This window comes from Silene latifolia, chromosome 1, assembly GCF_048544455.1.
Source record: "Silene latifolia isolate original U9 population chromosome 1, ASM4854445v1, whole genome shotgun sequence".
NCBI lineage: Eukaryota > Viridiplantae > Streptophyta > Magnoliopsida > Caryophyllales > Caryophyllaceae > Silene > Silene latifolia.
In genome coordinates, this window is record NC_133526.1 from 136,133,075 (window position 1) to 136,140,791 (window position 7,717).

At 45.3% G+C, this 7,717-nt stretch overlaps 1 long non-coding RNA gene across 1 annotated transcript; it reads right to left on the minus strand.

Moving 5' to 3' along the window:
• Positions 1-230: 230 nt before the first annotated feature.
• Positions 231-755, minus strand: LOC141604808 (uncharacterized). Its single transcript, XR_012526232.1, has 3 exons — positions 612-755; positions 434-526; positions 231-349 (listed from the first exon to the last, which is right to left on the minus strand). It is a non-coding gene; the product is annotated as an uncharacterized LOC141604808 (long non-coding RNA).
• Positions 756-7,717: the final 6,962 nt, after the last annotated feature.

Genomic DNA, 7,717 nt, shown 5'->3' on the forward strand with positions numbered 1-7,717 from the left:
TACCAAACCTGTTCAAGAACTAACCTGCAGGTACAAGCAACACAACCCAAAGAAAAAAGGCACTCAGGCCATCATATATACAAATGTACAAGCAAACTGGGGGCTTGCGCCCCGAACCAAGTCCAAAGTCCAAGCAAACTGGGGGCTTGCGCCCCAAACAAGTCCAAAAATGTTCAAAATCAGATGCACAAGTCTACAAAACTACGCCAAACTACTGATGGACACCCTCCAACTCAGCAACCCTCGCCGTAAGAGCAGCAATCTCGGCATCCCGAAACTCGAGCTCCCTCGACAAGCGAGCCGTCTCCTCCCGAGACTGGGCCAACTCTCGCTCCAGCTCGCGGTCACCCTATAAACAACAAATTGGCTCATGTCAATCAACTCAAACAAAACTGAAAATCAAAAATCAAAAGAAATCAAACGAGGTTCATACCTGACGACCTCAACCACCGACGAGTGCCTCGATGGCGGTAGCTCGTAGCCGGTTGGCCACCCTCCATAGTGCCACGAACCGAGATGGCGCGACCTGCATTTCAAAAGAATTCTCAGTAAAGTGAACAAGTTCAATCAAGTGTGTTCTTACACGAAAGGTATATAAGCTGGAGGCTCACCCTCCGAATCAGATGCTGCCAGTCGTCTAGGCCAGCATCCGTCACAGCTACGTCGAAGTCACGCAACTCGGAGATCGTCGTCCTCCCAGTCGCGTCAGTGTACTCAAGAGTCTCGGGGTACACTGGGGGCTCGATGCCCGCCGCCTCAACCTCCTACAAGGACAAATAGCTCCCATTAATCGATGATCTTTCGTCGTAATTCTCAAAATCAAATCAAACAAAAATAAAAGATACTCACCACTACTGGCCAGTACGCCAACCTCCCGTAAAGGAACGCCGAGTAGTCCTCGCCAGGCAGAAGAAGGTCGTCGCCACTGGCACCAGCCAGGTCCGCCTCCCTCTCAGCCTCAGTGGCTCCCCGAACATCGTCCTCGGAGGGTCAATGGGAACCGTCAACGCGCCCCGAGAGCACTGACGAGCCAAACGATCGCCCAGATACCACACAGGACCCATCGACGTCCACAACAGCAGCCGACTCGGACTCCTAGGTCGAAGGACCTCAGCGACAAAAGGAGGCGCTCCAGCGTACTCCACCCAAGGTCTGGGCACCCACTGCGACAAGTTAAGGCAAAGATCATTCCTATGATCAAGTGAAAGCAAAGTACAAGAGATGTAAATACGAGTGAGATACTCACGCTGCTCAGCTGAAGGGCGTTCACATCCCGCCGGTAGATATTGTGAGAAGAGCGCTTGCTCTTCGTCCGGCACATCACCCAATCCCTCACCACGGGATAGGCCTTCTCCAGCGGCTCTGTCCTCTTAAGCGCGAGACTCGGGAAGTAAGAGTACACCCATGCCTGTAAAACAAAATAATCAATGACGATCTTTCGTGTTTCAATAAAGAAAGGAATTTACTTTGGAAGGTTCATACCTCCAACAAAGAGTCCGAGTCCGACGCGCCGGGAGAAGTCCCCGTCTCCATCAACTCCGGACGAACCATGGCCCTCATGAAGCGGATGAGGACCGCAAAACCAGCGACCTGACCCGGTCCCGGCGTCTAGGGAACTCGGTCGAAAGAAAGGGAAGGAGCTTCGTCGATAGCCTCTCGCCCTTGTCTCCGAGGTAAATCGAAGACAAGAACCACCAAAGCCACAGACGAGCTCTCTGCTCAGCTGTACAAGGAGGAGGAGCAGTCTCCCTCCCATCGATCGTCACCAGCGCCGGGGTCTTCCCCGCGAAGTAGTCTCGGACATAGGTACTGGGTACCAAACCCGACACTACAACAGCCTTCGGCGATAAGTTCCAGCCGATCAAGCTCCTCGCCTCGGCCGAATCCGCCCTCATAGCAGTCTCCGGCCACACCATCTCCTCGGTCCCACACGGCAGGCCAGAAATCATGCCGTAATCCTCCAGAGTAACTCCCACCTCACCAAAAGGCAGGTGAAACGTGGAAGTCGTATCCCAGAATCGATCCAAGAAAGCGCGGACCAGGCTAAGGTTAGCCCACAACTTCCTCTTCACGATATCCCTCCAGACCTGAACCAGAGGACCGAACGCTCCACGCTCGATCATGGCCCTCTCCTCCGCCGACAGCTGCTCGTAGTGCTCCATCGCTGTCGTGTAACCCGAGAACGACCTGATGTTCCCGGCCTCCTATTATGATTTGAAACAAAGCTATCTTTAGTTTTGAACGAAATTTGCAAGAAGTTTGGACAAAAAAAAAAGAATGAAAGAGAATGGGTAATGAGTAGTGAATTCTTATTTACCAAGCTCTTCACCGTCCTATAGGACAGATGACCCTCTGCAGCCCACACGAGGTGCCTACTCTCCCAAGTCTCAGCCCACGCGGGAGCTCCCCTCAGCTGACGACCTCCTCGCCTGACGTTGGCCCGTCTCGGGGCCTCCTCCTCCTCCTCCTCCTCCTCGTGAGCCTCGTCTCCAGTAACCATCACCGCAGCGATGAGAGCCTGCTCCGAAGCCTCCTCAACCGTAACAACGTCTATCTCCATGGGAGTCCTCCCAGAAGTAGAAGCCTCATCACCTGCAACATTTAAAGTAAATTCCGGCCGCGTCACATGACGACAAGCCTTTGTTAAGAAGTTTTCGAGCCTCCACAGCCCTGAAAACTGTCCTTTCTGGCCATCTTTGGCCATATTCCCGCCAACCCAATCACTCATGTGATAAATTGGGTCAAGTCAAGTCCAAGTCAAGGCCTAGTTCCGGGTTCAAATCGAAAATTCGGTAGCACTTCGTTATAACGGCGATTATGCCCTAGAAAGGTGCCCTGAAAAAGTTGTCACAAACCAAAACTTCGAGATGGCAGGAAGTTTACCCATCATCCAAGGATCCCAAATATCAAATTTCATCGCCAATGGACAATCCTAAGGCTATTTTCGAAGCAATTTACGGTTCAGCTGTAAAACCGTCTCAAAATTCGCTCAAGGGCTCAAAACTCGATGAAAATTCAAAGCAAATACATGGTTATGTTCCTAACATTGCCTACTATCCATTTCTAGCATCAATTTGGCAAAGCAAATCCATTTGGGGGAAAAGCCCCAAATTTTCGATCAAAAGGGTCGAAAACCCTAATTCTCGCGGCTCAAAATTCGACAAATGTAGATGATTAATGCAAGATTAATACACATACCTCGATTAGTCATGTTTAAAGCAAGCTTTTGGATCAAACCTCGACGGAAATGGTGAAGATTTGAGAGAGAAATTGAAGGAAATGTATTTCGAAATAATGAATTTTAATCCTTCTGATTTCGCGTTTTTACGCGGAAATAGCCAATTTGGGGAAAAGACGCAGCAGGCGCTGCGCCTCTTCCAAGAGACGCAGCTCTTGCTGCGCCTCTTCCTTGTGTTCCCTCCATACGAATTTTCAAAAATTCGTTATGAGTTCGTTATTAGTGGGCCCATCTTTGGTGCGCCTCTTCTTCAACGCTATTGTATTCTTTTGGTCCGTTTCGATAGTTTTCTTTCGTTCCGGCCCACATTTTATCCAAATAGCATAATATTTTGCGGTATTGCTCAATTCATTTTATCCAAATAAGCAGTAGTATTTTGCGATCTTTGCTCACTCAAGACTTCTTCCACGACGATCAAGATGTTCCTAGTCGTCAATGTTTCCCCAGCAAGAGTTTGATTGAGACCGACGCAAGCAGATTCAACCTCAAGTTTTTGCCAGAGTTCGCTTGAGACCGACGCAAGCGGATTCCCCCAGCAGTTTCTACCGACGTCCTGCTGCTTTCAATATTTCTTGTTTCCCCGCGGAGTCCGACAAGGTGTCGTTCTCCAGAAGTTCCTATACCCAAAACTTAGCCACCTCTAAGTTGAACTTATATTTGACCTCCTTCCCGTCAATGCTTTCCCTTAGGGCCCCATACCCTAGCACCAATCCTTATAACTTTTAGGTCTTACCCTTAGCTCCCATGCTCAAACCTTAGCTCCTACGCAACTCCGAAAGCATCTCGAGAAGAAGTCTCAGGTATGGTCTCTTCTTATGGCTGGCGAGCCTCCTTATGTAGTCTAATGGACTTTAAACGACCCTCCTCGATAGTCGACAGACTCTAAAATGTTCCCGACGATAGGTCCTTGGTTCAGACCCCTTGAGCCGCCTCGCATCGCCATAGTCGTCAGGTTGTAATCTTCGATTGACCTGATGGCTATACTTTGACTTTCGCCTTGTCCAAGCCTCAGTCAAAGTGGGGGCTCTGTAGACACCTCGTTTCTGCACCTCCCGCAAACCACCCGGTGATGATTGGGCCGCATGTTGGATTCGCGGAACGATCTGTGATAGTTCGTAAGATTATCGTCAAGTGTTTGCTCAAATATTAATGTCGACCTCTTAGTTGTCATCTACGTCCTGATACGGTCGTTTTGGCGAAATTAGAGTACATTCGAGTCCGGTCAAAAACCGTCTCCATTTTCTCGATAAATCGTTAAATCCCGAGTCGAATGTTCTGGAATGTTCCGGATATTTCAATTCCATATTTCATAAATTTTATCTTTTGGCAAATAATATCCCGTAATATTCATAAGATAATCGAATTATTTCCGTCCTACCATAACTCAAACACGGAAATCTTTCTTCAGCAGGAGGAAACCTCCTGGGAACAGACGCAAGCAGCGCCGCCTCTTCCAAGGGACGCAGTGGCTGCTGCGCCTCTTCCCAGGCCCTTCTTTGCATGATTTACGTATCTTTTTTATATCTTTCCGAGATTCACTTCCAAAGAGTCTCCGAAACCCTATTCCTTCACGTGATTAGTATAAATAGGAGCCTTCGTTCCTCATATTTCTCACGCGAGTGTCCCGCTTTCTTTCTCCCTTTGCATTCTAGACTTCGTTCTTACTAATTGGCGCCTACGTGCTTGGACTTCCGACCACGTAAGCTCGGATCTTTCCGAGTACCAGCCTCTCCGTTGCATGACCGACCAATTTGACCAACTACACTCAATCAACCTTAAATTAATCAATCGTTTTCCTCTTACGAGGGCACTCTCTTTGCATTCGCGTCGAGCATTCACTAGTCGATTTTCTTAGTTCATCTCGTTCCGTCAACATGTAAGTCTGAGGGTGTATAATCCTCTTTTGTTTATTGTATTTTAATTATCGTATCACCATTGTAAGGTTTATGTCGAAAATACCGATTAAAATCGATTTCTAAAACCGTGCTTTAAAACTCTGCTTTTGCGGATTTCCAGTAGACAGACGTCGAGAAAAGACGCAAGAATCGCTGCGCCTCTTCTTGAAGGAGCGCGCTTCTCGCTGCGCCTCTTCGTGAGGCCGCCGCAGCTCTCGCTTCTTTTCTTCTTCCTCGTCCTCTGTAATTCCGTCTTTCTTGCTGTTTTTCCATTTGTTCTTTAATTCGTTCGTGTAATCATCATCAATAATTCACATGTATATTATTCCTTCATCATTAACATGTTTAGTTCATCATAAATCCGACTTAAATCCCAAGTAATCCATATTTGCGGGTTTTCGTCATTAAATTCAATTCCGGGTTTTAGAGATTCAATTTGTTCATGTTGGGTTTCTGGAATTCGACCTTTGATATATTTTCATCTGTCTTTTGTCATATTTATCATTAATTCATCTTGTTCAACCTAATTAATTTGTTTAGTTGTTTATTAATCTCATTCATTAACATCGCTCCTTCATGTAATTAATCCGTCTTAATTCCGTCTCATCCATGTTTTATCGCTTTTATGACCCATTCATATGTAAATAACCTATTAATCACTTTCATCCGAGTCGAATAATCTAATCGATCCCTAAAATTAACAATTAAAATTAACGATTTGCAGTTCCGGCTTCACGGCGAAACTCACCCTTGGAATGACAGAAAGAATCGCTGCGCGCTCTTTCCAGAGGGCGCGATGTCTCTTGCGCTGTTCCAGATGAATTCACCTCGAACTCCTTTTACGCCTTGACGTAGTTCAATTAGCATACGTATTATTTGACTAATATCCGTAATATCACTAATTCCTGTTCGTTAATTTATTTATTTACTTCTTTTATTCTTTTATTCCTTTTTCTCAAATTATCCGTTTTAAAGGTATTTTCGACGTAAATCGCCTATTCCAATGTAATTAATGTATTTTCTTTTATTGTATTTATTGTATTTCTTTCATTGCTTGTTTGTTTTCACATGTAAATGAACATTAAATCCTCCTTCGACCCAATTGTATGCTAATTACGTGTCAACCGACTTAGTTAAATTCTCACATGTTAGGATTAATCTATGGATGTTGCATTGCATGCATATAGCCGACGATATATCGAGTATAGATAACTTCCCTAATCATTAGTAGAGGCCGCTATCGAGGCAGGCGGGATTAGGTGTTCGATCAAAAGAGCTTCCTAATACGTACCCTCACCCCTTACTCCAGATCTCCGTGAGCACCCGTGTTCATTGGCATCCACGAGAGTCATTCTAGACATAGAATGCTAAGGGTAACGATTGCTTAGTGTTCATGTCACTACTTTGTGTCTTGACATGACACGAGGTATTCGAACGGTTCCAATTTCCCATAAAAATTGGTGGCGACTCCATACAAAATGCAAACGCTTGTTCCCCGTTTCTCACCAAGCGCCCCCGTGGGCGGCCCGCTGTCCACACTATTGTGGGGGTTGAATTGAATTGGTCTACAGCTAAAAGCGAATAAAGGTAGTAAACTAAATAAACGATTTAAACAGATAAAAGAAGGGTACTAGGATGGTCGGTTCATTATAGCTTCGGCGGCAGCAAACTAAGTCGGTCTGAATCAAACACAAGTAAGGCGGGAAATAAAGAGGTCCTCTCGGTCCACTCTTAACAAATAGCATCTTTCGATCTCGCTATATGTCCCTAATGTCACTAATACTGACTCTCGTCCTGAAAAGTGACTAACGGTCTAAACTATACCTATCTTTCGATCTTAGCACAGTCTAGTCAATTTAATTGATGGTCTATAACTTCCCCTATCTTTCGATCTAATGGGTCGGTCACAAAATAGGTATCTAACTGGTCGCATGCATTCGATTCGTTAAATACAAGATTAAATTCAATTAAAACGAAGGAAACCCTACGAGGTCAGTCGATCGACCGACAATGTCAGTCGATCGACCAACACGCGAGACAGTCCGTGTCTAATCTATTGCCGCCTACGCCATAAATCGCCTACATCCTAGCACTATAGAATTAGCTACTCATGCTAAGGGTAAAAACAACAATTAAACTAATAATGATTACTGAATTCATGCTTAAAGTAGATAGCAAATAGAGATAATGCGATAATTGGCTTTGGGATACTAACTAGCAAAACAATACTAATGATGAAAGTAAAGCAATAAATTGGAATTAGGGCAGAAAGAATACCGAGATTTCAGAGGAAAGATTAAGAACAAGAGCAGAAATCCAATGCTAAAACGATGTTCCGAACCCTAATTACTCGAATGAACAAAACTGAAAATTACTGTATGAAACTTAGATAAAAACTTGGATCTAAAACTGAGATAAAAACTTGATTCTAAACTCAATGTTTCATGTTACGTTATATAGCAAATAACGTAACATCTTATTTCCTAAACCTAGCATCACGGGCTTGCGCTTTCTCGGTCTTCTAATTCTCGTCTGGAATAGAAATCTGGTCGATCGATCGATAAGGCTGGTCGATCGATCGCTT